Source organism: Panthera leo, chromosome B1 (genome assembly GCF_018350215.1).
Source record: "Panthera leo isolate Ple1 chromosome B1, P.leo_Ple1_pat1.1, whole genome shotgun sequence".
NCBI classification, from domain to species: Eukaryota; Metazoa; Chordata; class Mammalia; order Carnivora; family Felidae; genus Panthera; species Panthera leo.
Genome location: NC_056682.1, coordinates 72466116 through 72492874, shown reverse-complemented (window position 1 = coordinate 72492874; position 26759 = coordinate 72466116). Strand labels below are relative to the sequence as shown.

General features: G+C 39.0%; 1 pseudogene; it reads right to left on the bottom strand.

Moving 5' to 3' along the window:
• LOC122218407 overlaps window positions 1-26759 on the bottom strand; it is a 50908-nt pseudogene that overhangs the window by 11881 nt on the left and 12268 nt on the right.

Genomic DNA, 26759 nt, shown 5'->3' with positions numbered 1-26759 from the left:
AATACGATATTGTGTCTTAACCTCCTTAAAAAATGCCTTCGTTGTGGGATAACTGGAAATAGTGTAACAGGATGCTGTGAGGTACCGAGGTACCTCGGTATACAGTATAGGGTTCGTGGAAAACAGCTAAATTAAGGCCCTGTTGAGAATAAAATTATAAACTTTCAAAGTCAGCTTGGAAAAGAACCAGATTTTGACTGAGATGCCAGCTCTGCATGAGGTGTTAAAGAGGCTCTGACCCAGGAGGGTGCCTGGGAATTAGGGGAGAGCACCTTTTGTGAGGAGAGAAGAACTCTTAAAGAAAAGCTATCTGTCCCTCTTACCACTCTCTGGGGCAAGAAGATACTTGGTCAATAGACACCTTTGGTGGACTTGCAAATTTTGTGCGTGTAGAAAGAAGGTGCTGTTGCTGTCTGTACTAATTTCCTATTGCTGCTGTTACAAATTAAGACACAAACTCTGTGTCTTAAAGCAATACAAATTTATCATCTTACGGTTTTGGAGGTCAGAAGTCCAAATGGATCTTTGAGACTAAAATCAAGAGTTCAACAGAACTATATTCCTTCTTGAGAATTTAGAGGAGAATTCATTTCCTTACCTTTCTCCTTACCATTCCTTACCTCTCCAGAATGTAGAAACTGTCTACTTGCCTTGAGTTCTGCTCTTTCTTTCATCCTCAGAGTGTGTAACTCCAGCTCCTGCTTTCATTGTCATACATGATCTCACAGCTTTGACCCTTTTGCCTCCATCTTATAGGAGTCCTTGTGATTCACTGTATCTACTCCGATAATTCAGGATAAACTTCTCATCTTAAAATCTTTAACTTAATCACATCTACTAAGTCCCCTTTGCCGTGAAGACTGACATATTCACAGATTCTGAAGGTAAAGATGTGAACATCCTTTGGGGATGCATTATTCTCTCTACAACAAAATTATACTATGAAGTGGATGTTCTCTTAGCTACCAGTCTTGTCTACTTGTTCACGTGGTCCCAGAATTGCAGAAAGGGCAGCATGGTCAGGCAGAGATTACCCTTTCAAATTCCTAGTTCTCAAACAATGCAGATTACAGAGCCTACCTGCTCCAGCAGCTCCAGATTGGGGGTAATAAGGAATGAATGAGACCAAACTGTAGGTTCACTGGAACCAACACATGTGAGGCAATGTAGTTCAAATGCTAGAGGAATGTGGCATGGGGGTGCTGGTAGGGATAGCTTGAAAATGTAGCTGATTCTTGCAAGGGCCCATTGATTCTATGGGATTGCATACCATGTCAGCAAGGTTTTGTTGGGCTTCCACTGATCCACATAAGTCTGGAGATAATAAGCCAGGTCAGTGGTGATTATCAACAGAATGAGAACCCCTAACAACCACTGACATAAAGTTGTTTATGACCCATAAAGAGAAGCATAGTCAATCCAAGAATCAAATGACCATGAAAGGAAAAGGCTTTTCCCACTCCCCTCCCCAAAACCAGAGTAATACATGTGAGAAAGAAAGGAGTATGAAAAAGTAGATCATTTTATACTCCTTCTCACTCTACTCCAAATTCGATCCTCCATAGGTGAGGTGAAGGAGGAGGGGATTTGCAGTCAGATTGACTTAGATATGGGATTAAAGCTTAAAAATGATCAGTACTGAGTCTTAGTAACTAAAATGCAATAGCCAGTACTAAACAGAAAGTGAAAAGTTGTAGAAGCAGGGGCGCCTGTGTGGCTCAGTTGGTTAAGTGTCCGACTTCAGTTTAGGTCATGATCTCACAGTTCAGTTCCTTCCTGAGGGAAGGACCCTTCCTCCCCCCCATTAGGTTCTGTGCTGACAGCTCAGAGCCTGGAGCCTGTTTCAGATTCTGTGTCTCCGTCTCTCTCTGCCCCTCCCCCACTCATGCTCTGTCTTCCTCTCTCTCAAAGAATAAATAAACATTAAAGAAAAGTTATAGAGGCCGGCTGGGATCTCATAAATAGAGTTTGGTATTTGGCAGAAGTCGAGGGGTAGGCAGAGCACAGTTGCTGTCAGTTGTTTGAAAAATAACATCTTAAACATATACCCCAATGTGGTGAGATTCCTCAATTAAACTGGTCACGGAAGAAGTCATTGTTATTGCTGTGCTCAACTGCCAGTGGGGTCATGTAGCTAGTAGACGCCGCTCAGAGTGGAGAAGAAATAAATAGACCGAAAAGCAGAGCAGTATCTGGGGAAATAGCACTGAAAGGAAGAGGCCCAGGGGAATAGGCAGGATTTGGTTGGACAGAGCATTTATCTGCTTTTACTCTCCTAAAATATGAAACATTTGAAAGGATAGAGGAAAATATGAAAATTTTTTGAACTGAGAAAATGGAATGGGTTAGTGTTAGAACTGGGCTAATTGTCCCACAGCCTAGGAATCATACAAGGAACAGCCTTCCAAACGTTCTGTGACCGATGACAGCTGGGCTGTTCACCCTGGTACTAACTGATGCATCTTGGCACCACGTGAGCCATTAGGCTGTTGATAGTGAGCAGGCTGAGCTCATTCATTCTCATCACTCATGCAACAACCTGTCACAGTGTAGGGATGAACAGATAGTGTGCACAAGAAAATGGCCTTTTTTCTTTCCTAAGATGTGTATTCCAGCCGGAAATGCCAAAATTGAGAATAAGGAATAGCTATGGTTCATAAAGAAAAATAAATGAGTCCTGAAAAAGTCATACTTTAATATTTTACCGGTAGTAGTCTATTTTTCTAAATCGGCTCTGCATAGTATAACTCATCTCAGAGTAAATGACAGGGTGGAGAGATAAGCGGATGTCCCCTCTGCAGTACCTTCGCCAGGACGTGGAGGTTTGGTCGGCAGTTTCCTCCTTGTGAGTCCAGGCAGGAATATTCCCTCTACAAACAGGAGACATTTTGAAGCATTTTGATCAATTTCAGTATCTGACCAACTGAAATAGCACTTTGGTGAACTGATGGTATGTAAACGGTGGCCGGGAAGAACCCTCAAGAGTGGCAAGGGGCTCTCAGGTTGCTCTAGGGTCATGTGTTGCCCAGAGAAACTCGGGCAATCAGGATGCTGGCTTCTGTAAGCAGTGGAGGATTGTATCATTCAGCTGGTCATGACTGTTACTGGATGGTTTTCAAATTTCAGACACTTCAAAATGGTAAGACAAGGAATTTTAGAATTTACATTTCACATTCTTTTCCTTGGGAAGATGAGGGTAAAATTATAAAAATTAGAGAACACAAATCACTATTTTCGTACTGACAAAAAATCCTACTAGCTAAAAATCTCTCATATATGGGGGTGCCTGCGTCTCTCAGGTGGTTAAGCATTGGAATTTGGATTTCGGCTCAGGTCACGATCTCACAGTTCATGAGAACGAACCCTATGCTGGGCTCTGCACTGATAGATCTCTGTTTGGAATCTCTCTCTGCCACTTCCCTGTTCTCTCTCTCAAAATAAATAAATAAACTTTAATAAAATAAAATAAAATTCTCTCATATATGACATTTAACACTAATTTAACAATGCATTTTTAATAAATTCCAGGTCTTAAATTTCCAGCCATCTGTTGTTCATTTCTACCTCCAAAGTCTACAGACACATCAGACTAAATGTATCTAGAATTAAACTAGCTCCCTTCTCAAGACTACTCTTGGCTTTTTATGTTCTGTAGTTCAACTAGAATTAGTCTCTCCTCTCTCTCTCCCCCATGTCTTTCTCTCTCTCCCTCTCTTTCTCTTTCTATGATACACACACATGCACTTACATGTACACACCTATTCAAACTCATGCACACACACCAAGGTAGGTTAAATGATGTAATTTCAATAGCTGACCCCAGAATTTATCTTAGGACTGAAACTGTTTCTGTTTATGTTAATGTAATGATAGGCTTCCTCGTGTCTGGGGAAGATTGTTCTTCAAGGGAATGATTCACAAGACCATGAAACAGAAAAGAACTAAACTTCTCTGCATACAAAGTGGAAAGAATTTGGAAATAGTGTATATCAGAGAAGATAGGAAAGTCAAGGAACACAGCAAAACTTTTATCTTTGGAGAAAGTTGGTGAGAAGTTTCTGGTGGTGTGAGTGGTGACTATTAAGAACAGGGATTTTAAAAGTAAGATCATGTTTCTCATATAACTATATCAGTTTATATGAAACATTTTATTTTACTTCTTTTTAAAATTGTATGTTATTGTGGAGAGAATATTTAACATGACATTTACCTTCTTAACAAATTTTTAATTGCACAGTAGGTTATTGTTGACTGTAAGTACAAAGTTGTACAGCAGATCTCTAGAGCAAGATTGAAGCTTTATGCCCACTGATTAGTAACTCTCCACATCCCCTTCCCCCCAGTTCCTGCCAACCACCATTCTGCTCTTTGAATTTATGAATTTGACTATTTTAAATATCTCATGTAAATGGATCATGCAGTGTTTGTCTTTCCGTGATGGGCTTATTTCACTTAGCATAATATCCTCAAGATTTATCCATGTTGTCATATATCATAGAACTTTCTTTTTTTTTAAATTTTTTTTTTAACATTTATTTATTTTTGAGACAGAGAGAGACAGAGCATGAACGGGGGAGGGGCAGAGAGAGAGGGAGACACAGAATCTGAAACAGGCTCCAGGCTCTGAGCTATCAGCACAGAGCCCGACGCGGGGCTCGAACTCACGGACCGTGAAATCATGACCTGAGCCGAAGTCGGCCGCTTAACTGACTGAGCCACCCAGGCGCCCCAGAACTTTCTTTTTAAATGCTGAATAGTATTTATTTATGTTTTTTTGTGTGTGTGTGTGTGTGGTTCGATACAAATTTTAGGATTGTTTCTTTCTCTTTTGTAAAAACATATCATTGGGATTTTGATAAGGATTGTACTGTATCTGTGGATTGCTTAAGTAGCATGGACATTTTAACTATTACATCTTCCAATCCTTGAACATGGAATGTCTTTTCATTTATTTATGACTTGTTTAATTTCTTTCATTAATGTTTTGTAGTTTTCAGTATACAAGACTTTCATCTCTTTAAGTTTATTCCTAAATATTTTATTCCTTTTTACTGCTATTGTGAATAGGATTGTGTTCCTAATTTTTATTTTTTTATTTTTTAGATAGTTTGTTGTTAGTATTTAGAAACTCAGCTGGATTTTTTATTTTATTTTATTTATTTATTTATTTATTTATTATTTTTTTTTAACGTGTATTTATTTTTGAGACAGAGAGAGACAGAGCATGAACTGGGGAGGAGCAGAGAGAGAGGGAGACACAGAATCGGAAGCAGGCTCCAGGCTCTGAGCTGTCAGCACAGAGCCTGACGCGGGGCTTGAACTCACAGACCGTGAGATCATGACCTGAGCCGAAGTCGGACGCCCAACCGACCAAGCCACCCAGGCGCCCCTCAGCTGGATTTTTTAATGTTGATTTTGTATCATGCACCTTTACTGAATTAATTTTTTTTAACTTTTTTTTTTTTTAAATGGAGACTTAAGAGTTTTCTATATATAAGATCGTGTCATCTGTAGACAGGGACAATTTTACTTCCTTTTCAGTTTATGCATTTCTTCCTTCCTTCCATCCTTCCTTCCTTCCCTCCCTCCCTGCCTGCCTGCCTGCCTGCCTATTTGCTCTGGCTAGGACTTCCAGTACAGCTGCGAATGGACACCGTTGTCTTGTTCCTGATCTTAGAGGAAAAGCTTTCAATTTTTCTCCATTGACATGATGTTATCTGTGGGTTTGTCATATATGGCCTTAATTATGTTTGAGTACACTCCTTTTATATCTAGTTTGTTGAGCATTTTTACCATGAAAGGGTATTGAATTTTGTCAAATTCTTTTTCTGAATCTATTGAGATAATCACATAGATTTTATCCTTCATTCTGTTAATGTAATGTGTTATATTAATTGATTTTTGCATATTGAATCATCCTTGCATTCCAGGGATGAATCAGACTTGGTCATGGTGTCTGACCTTTTAATGTACTGTTAAATTCAGTTTGCTAATATTTTGTTGAGGGTTTTAGCATATGTGTTCATTAGGGATATTGGACTGTATTTCCCTTATTTTTGTGATGTCTATGTGTGGCTTTGGTAGGATAATGATGGTCACATCAAATAAGTTTGGAACTATTCCTTCTCTCCAATATTTTGGAAGAGTTTGAGAATGATTAGCATTAATTTTTCTTTAAACTTTGGTAGAATTTGCCAGTGAAGTGTTCTAGTCCCAAGCTTTTCTTTCTTGGGAGGATTTTCAGTACTGAGTCAATCTCTACGCTGGTTATAGATCTGCTCAGATCTATATTTCTGTTTCCTCAGATATAAATTAATATGTTACATACTTCTACATATTTACCTATTTCTTACAGTTTGTTAGCGTAAAATTGTTTTTATAGTCTTTTATGATCCTTTTTATTTATGTGTAATCAATTATAATCATATTTATTTCATTTCTGATTTATTTACTTGTGTCTTCTCTTTTTCTTAGTCTTTTCTTTTTCTTAGTCTGGCTTTAATTTGCTATTTTTTCTAGTTCCTTGAAGTGTGAAGTTGTGTTATTTACTTGAGATCTTTCTTCTTTTTTGAATGTACATTTTTATTGCTATGAACTTCTTACTTTCTACAGCTTTTGCTACATTCCGTAAGTTTTGGTAAGTTGTGCTATTATTTTTCTTGAGATATTTTTTAATTTTTATTTTGATTTCTTTTAACCCAATGTTTATTCAAATTTATGTCCTTTAATTTCCACATATTTATGAAATTACCAGTTTTCTTTCTGTTGTTGATTTCTAGTTTCATTCTTGTGAAAAATATTTTTTAATGTTTATTTTTGCGCGCGATAGAGAAAGAGAGAGACAGAGTGCAAGTGGGGGAGGGGCAGAGAGAGGGAGACACAAGATCTGAAGTAGGCTCCAGGCTCTGAGCTGTCAGCACAGAGCCCGACTCAGGTCTCGAACTAACAAAATGTGAGATCATGACCTGAGCCAAAGTCAGACGCTCAACCGACTGAGCCATCCAGGCACCCTACTAGTTTCATTCTTGTGATCAGAAAATATAGTTAGTATAATATCAGTGTTCTTAAGTTTGTTAAGACTTGTTTCGTGACCTAATTTTTCTACCTAATTTTTCTACCTTAAGAGTTACCTGGGGTGCCTAGGTGGCTCAGTTGGTTAAGCGTCCAACCTCGGCTCAGGTCATGATATCATGGTGTGTGAGTTTGAGCCCTGCATTGGTCTTCGTGTTGACAGTGCTGAGTCTGCTTGGGATTCTCTCTCTCTCTCACTCTCTAAAAATAAATAAATAAACTAAAAAAAAAAAAAAAGAATTACCAAAAAAAAAAAGGAGAGAGAGAGTAACAATATCAAAAAATAATTAACCAAAAATTCATCCCTTTTCCTCTTATAAAACAAGAATCTAATTATACCTTTAATTTACTTGCAGTCTTTTATTTTCTGGCATGATTTTTTTTTTTTTTTTGGTAAAAAATTCTTCATACTATTATTTTTTTTAATTATTATTATTTTTTTAAACTTTTATTTATTTTTGAGACAGAGACAGAGCATGAATGGGGGAGGGTCAGAGAGAGGGAGACACAGAATCCAAAACAGGCTCCAGGCTCTGAGCTATCAGCACAAAGCCCGACGCGGGGCTCGAACTCACTGACCGCGAGATCATGACCTGAGCCAAAGTCGGACACTCAACTGACTGAGCCACCCAGGCGCCCAAGGATATTTTAAATTTTTGACGGAAATACAGCAGCATCGGTAGATGCCACATGAACTACTAGCGTAAGGTAGTCCATAGTTCCACGTTACATTGTGCTACATTCCTTTCAGTGACACCATGTCTTTGTGGAGCCATGATTTAGTGGTTTCTGTGATAAAAAGCAAATACCATGGGAAATTTAAGGTGGAACAAAAAACGTGAATGTTAGTGTCTATTGCTATTCCAAGTGTTGAGAAGTTGCACAGCACCCATCAGGCTCACTAATCTCCTAATAGGTAATGATGGCTGAGACTGAAACAAAAAAACTACTTTCCCCTTTCAAATTGTACGATTTTACACAGCTGCTAAGCTTTAGGACGCAAAATCTTATTAAGCTGTTTGGATCTAAGTAACTCATATATATATTTTTTGGCCTGGGTAGGGAGGGTATAAGAAATTACTGGGATACTAAGGGCACCGTGAACCAAGAAAATTTGAAAACCTCTGTATTATCTGAAATCAGTATTCCAATTTCAACCTTTTAAGACAAACTCACAAAATCGAGTTCATTTGAATCTACAGACATCTGTAGAGTTCATCCTTTTTTAAGTCTATAGCAATGCATGATGAGGTCTCTTTTCCTCTCATCCCTTTTCTAGGGCAACCCTGCTCCCCCAGCTCTATCTCCTGCATTTCCCCTTCTCTCTTTGGTCTACATGAGTTTCCTTCTATACTGATTAGTGTGGCTGAGTAAAACAAATGCCGAGTCTGAGTCATTTCCCATTTACTAGTTAAGGGATTAATTGAGATGCATTTTCCCATGTGTTGATTAGAGCTGAGGCCACTATTAAATTAAGGAAAGGGTGCGTTTATCGCCTCCCCCTGGTGAGCTCTACCCTTTTATCTGCCATATTTCTGATGAATATATAATCACTGAATACTTCATTTTGATACAAAATGAAGAACAGGTCTTCAAATAATTAGCTTGTTAGGGTCAATGAACAGAAATTTTAGTTCTTGCTTGACAGAAATTATTTCATTGAACTTAATCATTTGATCGCAATCATCCTTTTGGCACATTTCCAACTAGAGAACAATCGCCGTGTGTTTTCTTTTCTCTATATTCAAAGTGATACTTAGTTAAGGTAAAGAAAACACTTCCCAGGGCACTCCTTACCATTTTTAGCTGCCTTTTTCCTCAAAGAACTCTAATTTGGATCCCTTTGTTTCTTCTATCCCTTCAAAATCTATAGTAGAAGCATCATCCACAGTCTTTGCCTGAACCCACCGGTCATCTGCACGCTTGTGTTATACCTAACTGCACCACAACACACTCACACATCATTCTCTCTTTGCCCATTGTGGTTGCCACCACATCCTCTAAATCTCTTAGAAAAAGAAAATAAAATAATAGGATACATTGAATAAAAAAGTTTTCTTTTTTCCACAAGACACCAGAGTGTCCTGGTAGACCAGTTTAGGAAGGAATCAAGAAGGGAACATGGGATTGTGTGGGAAACAGTCCAGGGAAGATACAGATAGGAACACTTCATAGGAAGCTAGTTTCACCATCATTCCACTCTGAGATTGGATTGAAAGGGGTTGGTTGTATTGTATGTTTCCAAATGGAAATGGTCTCTGGTTTTGTATAATGGCATCTTTTCTCTAGCTTGCAATGGTCTATTATTCTCCAAAAGTTCAGATTTTCATTGTTCCCTTGTTTTTTTTTTTTTTGTTTTTTTGTTTTTTTGTTTTTGGCAGCCAGCCATTTGTTTACCTGACATATCTGGTCAGCAACTTATAATGACCATATCATCTTACTCATATTGAGAAACTTAAAAAATCATAAGATTAAGAAATTGTTGCCCTTCCAGGAAAGTTGTATAGTGGATTTCAGAAGAGTTTTTGCGAGTTAACTATTGCTCTTTTGGTCTGCTGAGTATTCATTTCCCCCAATGGCTGAGATGCAAAATGAATGGGCATTACATGTATTTGTTATACAGTTGACCCTTGAATAACACAGGTTTGAACTGCGTGGATCTACTTATACACAGATTTTTTTTTTTGATGAATACAGTATAGTACTGTAAATGTTTTTTCTATTCCTTATGATTTTCTTTTGTGTGTGTTCCTTATGATTTTCTTAATGACATTTGCTTTTCTTTAGCTTACTTTCTTGTAAGAGTACAGTGTATATATGCATAACATATGAGATATGTGTTAATGTGACTGTTTATGTTACCAGTAAAACTTTCGGTCAGAAGTAGGCTATTAGTTTTGGGGGAGTTAAAAGTTATACACTTAAATGTAGATCCTTGACTGTGTGTGTGTGAGGGGGGTGTCAGTGTCCCTAACCCCCTCATTGTTCAAGGTTCAATTGCAATTTTGTTTTAACAAATAACTCAAAATTTATAGTTGGATGAGTAGTCCCAAATGTTAATGTGGTTATGTTTTTGTGGCATATATTGGCTTTTCTTCTTATCTATTTTTTTTTGTCCATAGCATTCATCTTATTCTATGCCCATTATTCCAGAAGACTTTATCTCAACAGACCTGGTGTATAGGCCTTTTGTTTGCCTATCTGCAGAAACACAAGTGACCAGTATATCTTGAAGAGACACTGATGTGTTGTTGGAGTTTTTCTCCTCTCCCTCTCTCTCAACCTTTTCTTGTCTGTACCTTCGGGCTTATTTGCATCTGGCTCTCTGGTAATGTTAAATAACATTATTCTTATGGCCAATACATGAGAAGAGAATTGATCAGTGTTGACTTCTGTTACTTTCATTTTTTTCCATTCCAAAATAATTATTGGCTCAATGGTCTCCAAATTTCTTACCTTCTTTCTTTCCTTTCTTTCCTTCTTTCTTCAGGTTTTGCATGCCTTTCTTCTCCTTGATATCCTTTCTTTCCTTCTCCTCTTCTCCCTCCCTCCTGCCCTCCCTCTCCCCTTCTTTCTCTTTTGTTTCTCTTTTTTTTCTTCGGACTTGACTATCACACTGAGCAACATTGTAATATTATTACTTTATAGTCATGATACACTTAAAAGCAATTCTCAGTTCTGTGTAACCAATTACTCAATTCTTCCTAATTGTTAGCCTTTTAATTTCTGGCATGGAATACTAGTAATGTGTTTGGAACTGAGGAAATCAGAGAGATTTTGGAGATTTTAGGTAATCTACACTAACGTATAAACTCATTCTTAGGCTGATCCAGAAGTTTGGAGGTAACATATCTTTCATGTCAAACAACAAAGTTAAGAGAATAATACCAACATTGCAATCAAGTTTCACAATAGATTTTGATATAAATTATTTTGTTTTGGTTTAATTATTGTTTAATATTTTATGTAATTATGTGAACTTATTTTAGACTAAGACTTTTCTAGTTTTGTTTCATGAATATGTATCAGGTACCTTTTCTTAGCATTGAACATTTGCAGAAAATAAGTGTGTAATTTGTTCCTGTGCTGCCACAGTTGCAAAATTCCTGTCATAAAAGAGACTATATTAGCACTTTTGCCAAAATCTTAGCCATTTAGAAGTCAAAAGGGTGTGGAAATTGATAGCAGCTGACAGGCATGGTTTATGTAATGGAAGTTTTTACAAATAAGTTTTTTTTTTTTTTAACGTTTATTTATTTTTGAGACAGAGAGAGACAGAGCATGAACAGGGGAGGGGCAGAGAGAGAGGGAGACACAGAATCTGAAACAGGCTCCAGGCTCTGAGCTGTCAGCACAGAGCCCAACGCGGGGCTTGAACTCATGGACCGTGAGATCATGACCTGAGCCGAAGCCGGATGCCCAACCGACTGAGCCACCCAGGCGCCCCAAGTTTTGTTTTTTTAATGACAGTTCTTCACAGAATAGAGACAGTATAAATCTAACTTATTTTTAATTTAAATGTGAGTTATTAAGAAATGGTTGGGATAGAAAGATGAAAGTGATACTTAATTATTATTTATGCTTTGAAATTTAGCTTCATTTTTTACTTACTTAATTTTTTCTTTTTAGACTGAATTCTCTCAATAATATCCCAAAATGTCCATGGCCCTTGGACATATACTTTAGGGCAAGCATCATATTTGAGAGCTAGTTAAGAGAGATATATTTAAAAGCAAGACCCAACAAAGGGCACTGTGCCAGATATTGAGGACCTGTAAATCAAGGCTGTGGGGTTTGATGTTGTTAAGATGTGGTCAGGAAAATATGAGAGGTGAAATAGCTCTGGGCAAGGTAAGGTGAAGACGTGAGTGTTTATTTCTGTAAGTTTGGGCTACTTTAATATGATATTACCTTGGACTGGATGAAATCTGGTGAACTGCTCCATAAAACACCCTGGTTATGCTCTGCCTGCTTACAACTTTTGATTTTAGCTTTCCCCTTCCTAATCAAGAATCCATTTCCATAGAAACACAAATAGGAAGAGCATCATGAAAGCAATTTGTCTGCTTCTGGTTCCATTTAAATGGAAATGGAATTTGCAGGAGTTAAAAAAAAAGAGCTTTAATAAGTAATATTTTCAAATGCATCCTTCCAACTTAACCCTCTCAACTTATAAGGTAGTTACTGATGGCTGAAATTTTGAAGCATAACAAGGCAATTTTATACCTGGAGGAAATTAAGGCCTGCACTTAAGCTAACAAAGTCTTCTGATCTTGACATGCATGCAGGTGTCAACTGTTACTCCAAAATCTGTGCTACTTTTTCTATCCCAGGGGTATTTCTTATCGCTTCCATCTTAGAAAGACCATAATGGTGGGAGAGTTACCATGGGAGGAAACAACTTTGGGTTCTGAGTTTTTGTTGTTTGTTTTTTTAGTTTATTTATTTGTTTTGAAAGAGAATGAGAGAGAGAGTGCTAGCATGAACGAGGAGGGGGCAGAGAAAGAAGGAGAGAGAGAGAAATCTCAAGCAGACCCTGTGCTAAGCCTGACACAGGGCTTGATCCTATGACTGTGAGATCATGACCTGAGCTGAAATGGAGAGTCAGATGCTTAACTGACTGAGCCACCCAGGTGTCCCTGGGTTCTGAGTTTTAATTTTGTCTATTTCTAAGTGTCCCATAGAACTTTTCTACTATTTCTGCCCTGGGCAGAAATATATTTTTGAATATTATATTACGGATAATAATTATTATTGAATTATAAACTATTATTATAAAATTACTTATTAATAGTAAATGCTATATATTTTAAATATTAACTCAGCACAAGCCATAGGCAAGATAGACATAAGGTGAGAATGTAAGAATTTCATATTTTATGAGGAAATTTTCACATTCTGGTTTGCACAGTGCTGAATAAACAAAATATTTGTTGCTAATCCATACGGTAAAAAAAAATGATTTGCAATATGAATTAAGATCAGTTCTTGTTAAAAATCGTTTAGTTCATTTTTCGTTTTTAAAAACATACCTTCTAAGCATTTGAAATTATTTCCAAGCTTTTATTTGAAAAGTGCCTGGTGTATATTTTTAAGCTACAGAATTATAAGAAATTAATTTATGGAAAAAATAGGCAAAAATCAATATTGACCATGACTTATCCCAGTAGTTCTTTTGACTTTAGTTGGATGAATCAAATAGATTGCTGACTATAGTCATTTGAAGTGTCAGCATTTCCAAAAAGCCAGAATCCTATTTCATAGATGATGTGGGAGCGGGGGTGTGGGGAGGGAGAGATGACAGGGTTTGGGGGAAAACAAATAGAATTATAGCTTTCTAAGGTAATGGAGAAAGCTATTTGAGGAACAGTCAGTCAAAAAACATTCTTTTCTTCTTAAAAGGCACAGTGAAAGTAAAAGGCCCTGTTCCCCTGTCGCCCACAACACTGAGGTAGAGAGGAGAAAGCATTTGAGAAGAAAACTGCCACCAGGCACTTGGGAGGACACACAGTGAAGGGTGAAGGAGCTGCCTCACCTTGAACCTCACACTGCAGTCACCTGGGCGGTTGCTGGAACAAAGAGCTGAATTCAGTGAAAGGTTGTTGTGGTAAAGTCTCTACCTTATGAAGGTATAGTCTGAGCCTGCGAGGTCTTTGAGATTTGGATTTCTCTCCTAACCCAAAGGAAGGGTCTGATTCTACACACTGAAAAGTACATTGTTTTTTATGTTTTTTTTTCAAAAATTTTAAAATGTTTTCATTTATTTTTGAGGGAGAGACAGAGAGAGACAGAGAGAGAGAGAGACTGAGCACAAGCAGTGGAGAGGAAGAGAGAGAGGGAGACACACAATCTGAAGCAGGCTTCAAGCTCTGAGCTGTCAGCACAGAGTCCGACATGGGGCTCGAACTCGTGAACCACGAGATCATGTCCTGAGCCCAAATCAGACGTTAAACCGACTGAGCCATCCAGGTGCCCCTGAAAAGTACATTGTTAAAGGATACAAAGCACAAGAAGCCCAGAGAAGAAAAGGACAATGGCATTTCTATTAACTAAAGGCTACATTTTAATAATATCTTAGAAATTTAAATTATTATTTATTACTTCATATATCAATAGCCATGTTTTATTTATGGTTGTCTATATTTATTTATGCTTCTGTTAGCATTTTTACCTCAGGGTAACATGACAAAATTTCAACATAAGTATTTGCACCCCATTCATTAAATTCCATGTCAAGAAATTCTTTCTGGATTTTGCCCCAGTATTCATTTATTCCCCACAAGAAGGTGTATGAAGAGAGTGAGAGAGCACTGCATTGGTCATGGCTCTGTCCCAGAGCATACAGTAGTGCCTGGCACATGACAAGAACCTCCTATCTGTGGAATGAATGAACAGGGTAGGTATTGTTAAGGAGACAATCTCAAACCAGGTATCCAGTATTTATGGACAACATGTTGGTTTCCACAGTGGGCGTAATAGATGAGCATGAATCCCTTAATGCTGTCTGCATGAGCTTTTTTAGATTAGCTCTATAGCACCTAGAAGATTCAGGGTGCAAAAGACATGGGCTTCAATATCACATAGACATGCCCATTAATTGTGTAACTTTGGTAAAATTATTTAATCTCCTTGAGCCACATGTTTTTAATTTGAAAATATGGAACCAACTTCAGTGACTTCCTGTAAGGATTACATGGCATGGTAGATTGATTGACCCAGGCCGGCAGCTGATATTCAACACAGACTAGCTGGAGCAAAAAGTTGCTAAATCATTCTCATCTTAAGTTGTGTTAGTTTCCAATGTCACCATTTTCACTGATGTTGCTTCATTATCAAGTGTTTTAATAATACAGCTCCAGGGGCACCTGGGTGGCTGTCGGTTAAGCATCCAGATCTTGATTTCAGCTTAAGTCATGATCTCACTGTTCTTGAGTTCGAGCCCACATCAGGCTCTGTACTGACAACATGGAGCCTGCTTGGGATTCTCTTTCTCCCTCCCTCTCTCTCTCTCTCTCTCTCTCTCTCTCTCTCTCTCTCTGCCCCTCCCCTGCTCTCTCTCTCTCCCTTAAAATAAATAAATAAAATAATACAACTTCATTCTTCCTCTGCCATCTTAGTCCCTAAATTCCCCTTCTGAAGCTTTGTCTGACCAGGCTCATTCCTTCCTTAGACCCACAATGCTTGTTTGTGTTTACTTCCATGCCCTGCTCAAGCTACTTCTCTAGCTGTAATGCATTCCTTCTCTTCTACACCTACTCACTCATTATGTGTGATAGTTCATTTTATGCACTAACGTGACTGGCCACTGAGGCCCAGAGTAGACGTTATTTCTGGGCAGGTCTGTGAGGGTGTTTCTGGATGAGATTACCAATTGAATCAGTGAATTTGGCAAAATAGATTTCTCTGCCCATTGTGGGTGGGCATCATCCAATCCACTGAAGGCCTGAATAGAATAAATGGCAGAAGAAGGAGGTATTAGCCCCTTTTCTCTGATCTCATTGCTTGAGCTGGGACATCTCATCTCATCTTGTCTGACTCTCAGGCTGGGATTTAAACCAACAGCTCCTCTGGTTCTCAGGGCTTTCGGGTTCTGACTGACTTATACCACTGGTTTTCCTGGGTCTCTGGCTTGCAGACAGAAGATCATGGGACTTCTCAGCCTCCATAATTATGTGAGCCAATCGCTCATAACCTCTCTCTCTATTTGTTAATAAATAAATAAATAAAAATTTTATATAAAGTATATAAAATACCCCACTGGTTCTGCTTCCTTAGAGAACCCTGATTAATACAGTATCTTTAAGATTTACCTTGTCCATGAAGATTCTTTAACTGCTTGTCTCACAATAATCTCTTCTGACTCTGGCTTCCTATGTAGTCTTTCCTTTGCTCTGACACTTAGCCCTCTGCTCTTTTTCACTGTTCTCTATTTACTGAGTGTGTAAATATCTTGGCTCTGAGGGTGCAAACACTTTGGGTGCAAGGGCCATGACTAACATTCAGCACAGTGTCTGGCACATACTAGGTGCTTAATAGATGAATATTTGAATTTATGAGCTTGAATCTATTGGATATTTTTCTCCCTCAATAACAAGAACTGTTCGGGTCACATAGCAGGTGATCAGAGGCTGAAGAGCATACAAGAACCTTACCTTGGTTGGCCTGGTTACATCAGTTGGCTGGAGCAGGTCGTGCATTTATGACCTCTCAAACAAATTCTCTATTTTCCTTCGAACTGGAATTGGATTGCAATGTGATTTTCCTCTACTATTTCCAGCGGACTTTGGAGTGCCTTATTTCAGTGAGTGGATGAATTGCTCCACTCCCAAAGAGAGCCGAAGCCCCCAGGAGCAGCCATTTTTCTTCCAAAGCATTTATCTGCCCTCAGTCATCATGGGATTAACAGAACACAGTGAAAAGATTATTTTTTATTCACACCCTGTGATGTCTCTGTTGAGACTACCACACATAGTTTGATAAATGACAATGGAAAATATGAAATGCTGCCCTTTTGGACAGAGTCTTTTTACAGAAAGGCAGTGGGAGGATCTGACATGGTAGACAGCTATCTGCTGTGGTGACAAGTGTTTGGTCAACCCCCCACAGGAATGCCCCAAAGCATGGAGGCATCCATCCAGAAAAGCTAAAGTCATCATCTTTGGAAAAACGTTTTCTTTTTATATGGATAGTTTTTATCTGATTATAGCCTTACAGTTTGATGCCATCATATTTCACTATGTTTTGTGCCTCCCTTTTTTGCCTTCTGTCCTCGTTGGGCCCTATTTCTCCAGCTTTTAACTTAGATACGTTAGTGTTAAGTTGCCATTCAAAGAGAACTGTCAGTGCATTAAATTATCCATTCAGAGGGTGTATATGTTTCGTATCCCAAGTTACCTCCAGTCAAATCGTAAGAACTGCCAGGTATGCTGGGTTGGGAACAGGAAAGGATGTCATGATTAATCAGAAGTATCTGCCTTGAAAGAGGGAGAGGCATCTTGATCCTCTGGAAAAGCATTTTTCTCTCATGCCAAAGACTAGTCACTAACTTTACTGAAACTCTCAAAACCCATTATTTTTCCCTTGCATCTTATAACATAGGTAGAATGCATCAAATAAATAGAAACTAAAAGTGAGCATATTATTCTAAAAACATTTATATATCCTTAACGACAAAGAACAATTCTAACCGTATTGGAACTATAGAATGAAAAGTGAAATTCTCTCTTCGCTGTCCTTTCACATACTGACTTCTGGAACCTCTCTAAAGCACATGTTAACCACTCTTTATATATCCTTCCAGAAAAATGCTGAAGTAAGATTGAACTAGAAAATTATTTTTTAAACCTCTTACAAGTTGCCAGAAGCTATGAAAACAAATAATTTGGTTTCAACCCTCAGGAAGCATACAATCTAGCTGATAAAAACAACATGTTGAATGGGTTTGGAGGGAAACCTATAGAGAGTAGGGAAGCAGCATTTGAACTGACAGGAGTCTGAAGTCACTCCAGTGACCAAATTGCTATGGTAACTCTGCCTTCACCCATGGATGTACTGACTTCCACGAGGAAACTTCCTGGTTGCTACCAGAGGTGAATGAGGAGAAGCCAAGGCCGCCTGGCACAGGAGGCTGGAAGCCTGGGAACACAGGGGCAGCTGGGAGGATGGGAAGCCATGTTACTCTGCTCTTGGACTAAAGGGAAAGACTTGATTCCTCAGAGGTTTCTGGGAAGTCTGTTTGGGAACAATTAGCTGAGATATGAGGCCCTCAGATTTGAAATGCATTTGTGGAGCCCCTGGAATATTCATGGAAAACATCCTTTTAACTTTGGCAGGTTAGCAGGCTCTGCAGGAGCCCCCTTCTCCCATCATGTGAAATTGGCACCCTCCTTCCAGAGTCCAGTGGCCAAGATTTCTGCTGGTTTCTGGTGATGGCTGGTAGTTGTGCTCTGATTTTGTATTATTCTGAGAAGCTTTTAGGTGTTGGCATGCCCAACTTTGTTCTGTTTTAGGCCAAGACACCTCCAGTCTTTACTTCCTCAGAGAAGCTACCTTATAGTGGAGGAGACAGTTTGCCCGTTTGACACGCAGTCACCACTAGGATCTTCACTGACTTTGTAAAGCTCAGAGGTATCATCACATATGAATACCAGCAATGATAAGAGCACTGATCTTAGCCCTTTATCAGGGATTTTTCCTCTTTCCTTTTATTTCCACTTAGTCACTGGACAGGTCTAAAATTCTACCTCCTAAGAACAGTCTTTTTAGAATTAAGGAAGAGAAAGCACCTTCTGTAAGCACTTGTACAAGCCTGGTGTTGGCACGTCCTCATGTTCTGAGAAGAGCTACCTTTAATGCCAGCTCAGCAAAGCCCACCGGAGGAGTTTAACCTTACCTGGACTGCAGGCAAAATCTTCAGAAGTTCCTCAAGGGTGGTTATGTGGGGGCGACCTGACTTGGTGGAGACCAGGGGTGCAGGCAGTGAAAGGACTCACCTAAGACAGAACACAGGAGATAGAAGCTTGAATACACTACAAGGGAGCAATGGGCAGGACAGTAGAGGAGAGACTGTCTACCAGGAGGTGGTGGGTGGGGGGCTATAGTTAAGGTGGGGAGTGAGGAGGTAGGGGAATGCATGGAATTTTCCTTTTTTGGTCCCTGTGCCCAGTTGGAAGTCGCCCATTGGTCAGCTAGGGTCTGTGGCTATTTTGAGGCTGGTGGCTTCATAAGCCTGTTTGCATTTGGCCTGGTGGTCACTCTAGGCCCTTTTACCTTAATCTGGTTTCCATTGCCCAAGACTTCTGCCTAAAAGTGGCCTCTACAGTTTAGTATAAATAAAATTTACAGTGTCCTCATGTTAAATTCTATTTGCTTATATATTTTGTTAGCAGAAATGTATGTTGAAGTCCTACTATGAAAATTAGTCAATATTGAAATAGAGACATTTGTTTATCTTACAGATCTCCTACTCTGAGGCACCCTCCTAAAGCCCCATTACTAGGAAGTTCTAGCTCTGCTCAGTAAGGTCCTGTCACCTTCCTAAGTGGATGCTTTGAAAGTAGAATACTTACTGTCTCTTCAGAGTGGAGCTGGGATCCAATGGAGGTGAAAAAGAGGGACGCCTAAAAGATCAAATCTTCCTGGGTACCCATTAGAGAACACTTTATGCCTAGAGAGAGGACCACAGATATAAAAGCTTAAAAAATGTTTTGCACTATCTTCTGGGTCTCTGTGTATTCACAACCATCTAGGGGCAAGTTGGTGTTATTTATGTTAGTGTGGCATTCCACAGGTGTTGTACATAAATACAGTTTCAGGATCATGACCTATGTGTATATCTAACCACCTTCTTGTTTTATAGGCATTTCCATTTCATATATTCAAAACTGAACTCAGGATCTTTCCTACGTCCTCAAATACACTGTACTCCTACCTGCCTCTGGGCCTTTGCACATGACATTTTACCTCTTTATTTTGCCCCTAGCCAATTCTGAGAAATTCTTCAGATCTCAGATCAAAGGTCATTTCCTAAGGAAGTCTCTCTCTGACATTGCTGACTAAGCCAGATCATCTTGCTAAAGCTCTCATAGCTCCATGTACATTTCCTTCATAGTCCTCATCACAGTTTTTTACATATATTCATAATGTGATTATTTGATTAATGTCTGCTTGTATCAAGAAAAAAATATGGTAAATACTTTGGGGGGTAGGATCGTGTCTGCTCTAGTCCAACAAAAAATATTGGCTATACCACTCGTTAATTGCTACAGTTCTTTCAGATCATGGCTTCTCTATAGGCTTGATCCTGTGCTATGCCTCTTTCTGCTAATGCCTAGGTGGATATTGCTGCATAGGATGATATAAGAAGCTGAATTAAATGAATTTCTATTCAAGTAAATTAATCTTTGTCATTCCTTGCAAATTTATAAAAACAAAAGGGTAAAACTTTGTTTAGATGGATTGAAAACTCTGTTAGTTTTTCTGTGATTTTCCCAATGACCTCCATAGGCTTATAGTCACTTTGTCTGATGTAGACGCATGTAAAATGTCTCATCCCATGATGAACCAAATTGTTCTTTATTATATTCTCCATCCTCTGCCTCACTGAGCCATCCTGCAAGCATGTAACACTGTTCAGAAGTGCAGTTGAGTGGAAATGCTTCTGAAGATCGATAAAAATTTACAACCATGACTATGACATGATTTGAAAAGAGTATATTACTGTTCGAAGGTCACTGTATTATTTTGGTCAATGTCATTTCTATGAAATTCAGGTTTTCACAGCATTACAAATTTCATAAAACAATAATCTGCTTAGTTTCTTTTGTAAGCTGGGGGCACAAGAAAGTAGTCATGAGCCCTCAGCTTACTCAAATTATTTATTATTACTTCTGAGTCTAGCAAAAAAGACTGTCAATTCTTATATATTTCATTTTGATTAATTATATTAATTACATTGCTGGCGATCACTTACCTAAGGCTATGCCATTTAAAAAAAATTACACTTCGGCTACCTGTGTAATGAGGGAGAAGAACACTTAACATTTTTCAGGCTTGTCTGATTGTTGTTTGTTGAATATATAAATATGTGATTGGTCTTTCTTTGAGTAGAAAGACTTCTGGTAGGATTATTCACCTAGTTTATGATATCTACTCTCTGATGCTGATAGTAGCTTGATTATCAAGTCAGAGTATAATGCTTAGATTATTTGTGAAATAGTTTTAGAAGCATTCAGTGGAACAATTCTTGATAAAGAAGGATCTTGACAGAGGCCTGAGTTGTCAGAGAAGGGCAGACATGAAACAGCTCTAATGATTATTCATGTGCATCTTCTGAGCAACATTTATTAAGTTTGGTTTTATGTGGTTCAAAGTAGTTTGACAGTTTGACCTCTCATTATTGTTTTGTTTTCTATTCCCAGAGTATGTCTGTGTGCAGGGAAATCATAATGCTGGGCTGTCTGTCTAAGGGTAATCACATGCACCAGAAGAACAAGAACACTGAATCAATAGAAGTCTTGATAATGGTTTCTCACCATTCCATCCCCTCTGCAGAGCTATGTGATTCTTTTGACGTACTATTCAAGGTACGTGATTTTCTCAGGTCCCTTTAAGATGACTTCATAGTGTGAAGCTATAATGCACTAAGAAGTAAGGGAACAATTGATTTCCATGACTTTAAGAGTTCAACATTGGGAGGAAATAAATGAAATAAAAGATAGTTTGCTTAAACTTTCCCTCCCCAGATTCAATTTTAGCCTCAATCTGAAAATAAAGTCCAGATCAATAAACTTTAGGTCAGTAGCATTCTTGATGGCGTCCTGGGACTATGCTCTGAGTCTTAAAAATCCTGATGAGAATCATTTATTCTCATTAAGGTTCATAATATAACTAAAATATCAGGGTTCTAAAAAATGTGCCAGGATTCTGAGCTTTGGGCTAATGTAGCATTGGTGATCTCTTGTTCATTTCATGTACTTTTATGTATTTTTATTTTATTCTTTGGTCAACAAAAATTGCAAAATGATTTTTTCTTGAAATGTATTTGATGGGCATATATTTCACATATGCAGGGTCCACATGAAGAAATAGGGTCCATATGCAGAAATTTATTTAAAGGAGTCCTTCATCCTTCATGAGTAATTGTTGAATCTTTGAGATACATTTGCTATAGTGTTGAATGATATGAATTGTTTTTGATATCTGGCCAATCGAAAGGGCCACAGAGTTCTGGGCAGATTCAATTTATTGAGGGTTAGCTGCAGAGAGCTGATTGTATTTCAGGCTGGACTTTGAACTTGGCCTGTCAAGAGGAAGCAAACCAGGGTATAGCATCATCACGTCTGCATACCCTGAAAGGATTGAAGAGCAAAACTTAGTGGGAAATGTTGAGAAGCATTTCGGAGCCAGTGTGATGGCTCTAAGGCAGCTTGTCTTCTCTTATCTGGAGCTCCTACAACCACTGCAGGCCTCTCCCAGCTGAGCCCAGCCTCTGCACACACACACACACACACACACACACACTCACACACACACACACACACACACACACACACACGCACGCACTTCCCCACTCCCATGGGCATTGTTCTGAGAAACCTGCCCAGTGCTTTGTGTGGCCAATTCCTAACCCTCAGACTGTAGCCACAGCCAGAGGTTATCAAAGGTGCCTCTGACATACAGTCAAGCTTACATTTTATTTTAGTTGATTGAAGTAAAGAATACTGTGTCTTGGGTTACATAAAACTAATCAAAATATTAGACACTTGGTTGTTAAACTGACAGCGATGCCAGTTGGAAGTCCTGTCCTGGTGAAATTACACTGAGAACCATTATATACCACCTGCAGCTTCTGAAATTTGGAGTAGTAAAGCCCACCATATGTAAATGATGACTCAGGATAGCTTTCTCACTTAGGCTCCTTTTATTTTAACTTAAATATACAGAGAAGTAACACAGAATTTTAAAAGAAAAATTTTGCAATGTTACTTTTGACTTTTTACATAAAAAAATACCCAGAGATAAAGCTGAAGTCCTGTTTTCCTTCCCAGACCCATTATAATCATTTTATTCTCAAAGATAATCATTTTCAGGAATTTATAATATGTTCTTCCAGTCCATTTTAAAGTCTTTTAACTATTTTTTATGTAGAAATGTTGCTGGAATTTTTACCTCAATATCCGAGATTCGTTGTCTCACCACTTTAAAGAATAAAAGGTGGACACAAAATGAGCAGCAGGGAAAATTTTATTAGATTCACAGGTTTAGGGCTGTAGTGGGTGCTCTGGTGCGTGGCCCAGAGTCTATTTCAAGCATTGTCTTCTGAAAGCTGGCAACATAGTGTGTCGCTCAAATTAGACAAAGAGACCTGTTTTGTTCAAGATTCAGCTCCCTCTTCAGAGATAGCCCTGTGTTCAATTACAAGTTCCTGCGGAAGGACAAAAGCTGGGCTCCTGGATTCAGTTTGGGACTTCTCTGAAGGGCCAGTCCAACTTGCAGTCTCTCCATGGGATTGATTAAGGTCTCTGTTGCAATGTGTTACCATTTAGCTTCTCTCTCTGCCCAAGTTTGCTTCCTTTCCTCCTTTACCCAAATTACTTACCAATAAAGCAGCTTCATGCCCATCTCCCTCTCAGAGTCTGTTTTCTAGAGACAACCTGGGACAATTGGCCCAAGAAACAGTGCTACAAAACATTCAAAAATGGGTTTTGGAGCTGAATCATCTACCACCTGGCTGGCTATGGCAAATTAGGCCATAGATGAAATAATGATAAACCCTGGCATGGGGTAGCTCAGTGACTTTTAAAACTTTCACTGAGGCTGGAAGAAAATACACTGGTGAGTACAACATCTCAAGTGATTGAGAGGTTCAGGAGAAGCAGTATGGATTTATAAGGATATTGAACTTGGATGGTGTTGAGTTTAGCTAAACTGCTCCATAATGTTGCTGCTCTGGCATCTGTTTTGTGTTAGCCAAGCAGCCTGCAGGGGCTTTGAACTTGAACTGACACCAGCACCTGCTGTGAACTCATGCTCTAGATAATAGCCACAGAGTCACACATAATGTAAATTTGTGATTTGGCTACACAGCTGTCCTTTGTGATAAGCATTCTTTCCTCCTGCCTAGGGCTTTTCCCCTTTGTGGCCCTTAGATAAGACCCCTATGAAGCTTACCAAACTCCTGCTCTTTTTGGTTTGAATTAGTGAATCTACCTTTAGCCCAGGAACCCCAAAGCACTCCACTAGCAGGCCCTAAGAAAGCCATGTGCCCAGATTCTGCCACCAGGGTCTTTCTGCCTGCCCCCTGTCTTGACCTCCCATATGCTGAATACCTCCTCTAGGACCTGTGAATAATAAACTTCTCTATTTCATTTTTCTTTGTAGTCTTTTGTTGAAGCGTTGCTCAACATCACACATACCCTCCAGGCTCTACTTATCAAATGTTAATTTAAAAAAAATCACGATAGATGGCTGTTGCTGAGGACTATTGATAAATTAGAAAAAGAAAAGAAAAGCTGAAGACTTTTAATCATCAGTTCAGGCTTTGTGATAACCAGAGGATGTCCTTGGCAGCATATAAGACATTCAGCTTTTGCAGCTGGGGGGCAGAAAATGCTGGTCTTATGCTGCTGGTTTCATGATAGTGGAATTCCAAAGAAACTGAATTCTCAGTGCTGGGAAGTCTACTACACCAAGTTCAGGGTAGCATTTGAAGAGTAAGATTCCAAGATTTGAGTTAATGCATTCAAAAATCTTCAATTCCCATATTCTCCTAAATGTTCTAAGCCTGAATAAGTGACCCACTCCTTGCTGAGAGTCTAGTGCTCCTTGTTTATATTAAGATTATGCAGAGTCCTCTTCACTGTGTGAGAACAGTTGCCCTCCTTAAAATCTCTCTGGTTCCCCACCCTTTGAACATCTTATCAGTTACTAGGGTTAAGTTGTAGGAGAACCTAGCCAAGGGAAGTACTGAGCCTGCTAAGGGGAGAACAGGGCTACACCTCAGAAGAGCTACAGGATCTACCCAATTTATTCGTTTTCTTTCTTTCTTTCTTTCTTTCTTTCTTTCTTTCTTTCTTTCTCTTTCTTTTGAAAGAGACAGAGAGTGTGAGCAGGGGAGGGGAAGAGAAAGAGGAGAGATAATCCTAAGCAGGCTCTGCACAGAGCTGACAGCACAGAGCCCAACATGGGGCTCGACCCCACAAACCGTGAGATCATGGCCTGAGGTGAAACCAAGACTTGCACACTTAACTGACGGAGCCACCCAGGCAGCCTCAAACCAATATATTCTTACAGGAGATGGGGAGTGTGTTTTGGACTATAATATCCTGAGAGTTCTAGATTAAAGGAGTTGGAATACAAAGTTGGATAAGGGAGTCTTTAGTGATATGGGACCAGTTATCCACGATAAAACTTTAACACTCTGACAAGGGCCTCAGGAGTCAGTACTAACAGGCTGTTTAGGTTAAAAGCAGAAAGAGTTAGGGACCCCCCAAAAAAGAAGACAGGCATAGCTTTCTTAACATAGGGAAAGTCATTTTGGGCTCCCAGTCATCTTATGAAAGAATATAAGAGCAAACAGCTACTATCAGTCCAGGAAATAACCTAATCATATTTAAAAGTGAAGATTGACCTGATGCATATTCATGAATTATCTTTGCAGAATCTAAATCATTTTGAGAACTCAGATACCCTACCAACTGGAGCCAGAGAATTGAGGATGGTGACTTTTGCCAGCCCTCATGACTCTGACCTGGACTCAGCCACCGTAACATGACTTATGTCCCAATTCCCTACTATATTCCCCTATGCACAAACTTCTTCATGAATATGCATGAGCCCTTAGCTTAAAACTTGCCCAATTTTGTTGTTTGGGGAGATGCTCCTTTGGGAAAGATACCTGCTGTTCCCCTTTATTTGTTGCAAGTAAAACCCTTCCTTTTCCTGTTCTTTGGCTTGGTTGTGTATTTTGGCTCAGCACCCACTAAGAAGGGAACACAGTTTCAGATACTAGGATGACTTAAAAACTTGGAAGACGTGAGGTATCACATCATGTGAAGCAGAAATGCCAGAGCCGTTGCGGAGAGTGGAAGACCAGATTAAAAGAAAGAGAAGTGAGTGTGCTAGAGAGAATGTACTATACAAGGTTGGAAAAATAATGCATATAGCTGGAAACCTATCAGCAACTATGTTCTATAGTAGGGTCCAGTGTATACTCCTTTATTAAAGCAATAAAGAATGAACTTACAGGAGGGGCCAAAGTAATATTGAGAAGCCCAATGGAAACTGTCCTTTCTAGACCACGGCTGATGGTAAGATTGGGCTCCTTGATAGCAAAGAAGATGATATGATCCTAAAATAATTACAGGTCAGGTGCTCAAGCCTTGGAAGAAAGATGGAAACAATTGTATAACGAATGAGACTGTTATAATATTTGTATCGTATCATTATGACCACCAAAGAATATCCCTCATGTAATAGTCACTAGACAACCAAGTGGAAAGATGTAGTCAGTTGAAATTAACCTTTTTTTTGTTGTTGTTAGGCCATACCTGAGAGCTAGCACAATGGATACAAAACTGGAGTTATCATTATCATAGGGGTAGATAATAACCATACGCCCAAAAATATGGACTCTCACCTACCCAGGTTGATTTAACTATGACTGCTTTCAAGTGTCCAACTTGTCAATAGTGGAAATCAACAAAAGATGAGCTCTCAATGTGGTACCATCTTTCTAGGAAACCAAGCAGATTTTGTAATAGGTTGATTATATTAGACCTTTTCCATCCTGAAGGCGTAGTGGTTCCTTTTAAAGGGAATTGAGTTGTTTTGCCTTTCTTGCTTATAGGACTTCAAGCACCATTACTGAAAGACTTACAGACTGTCTCAACCACTGCCAGGGATTACAATTGCTTCAAACTAAGGGACTAATTTTATAGCAAAGGAGGTACAGCAGTAGGCATGTAACCATAAGATCCAGTGGTCCTATCACATACTATACTACCCAGAAGCTTACAGCCAGATGAAGGGATAATATAGCTTTTAGAAAGTATAACAGATAAGCCAGCGTAAAGATGTTATCATTTAAGAATGGGCATGATCCTCCGGGACATAGTATATTAACTAAATCAGTGAATAGAATATGGTGCTATATACTTAAAAAAATCTTTTTGATGTTTATTTGTTTT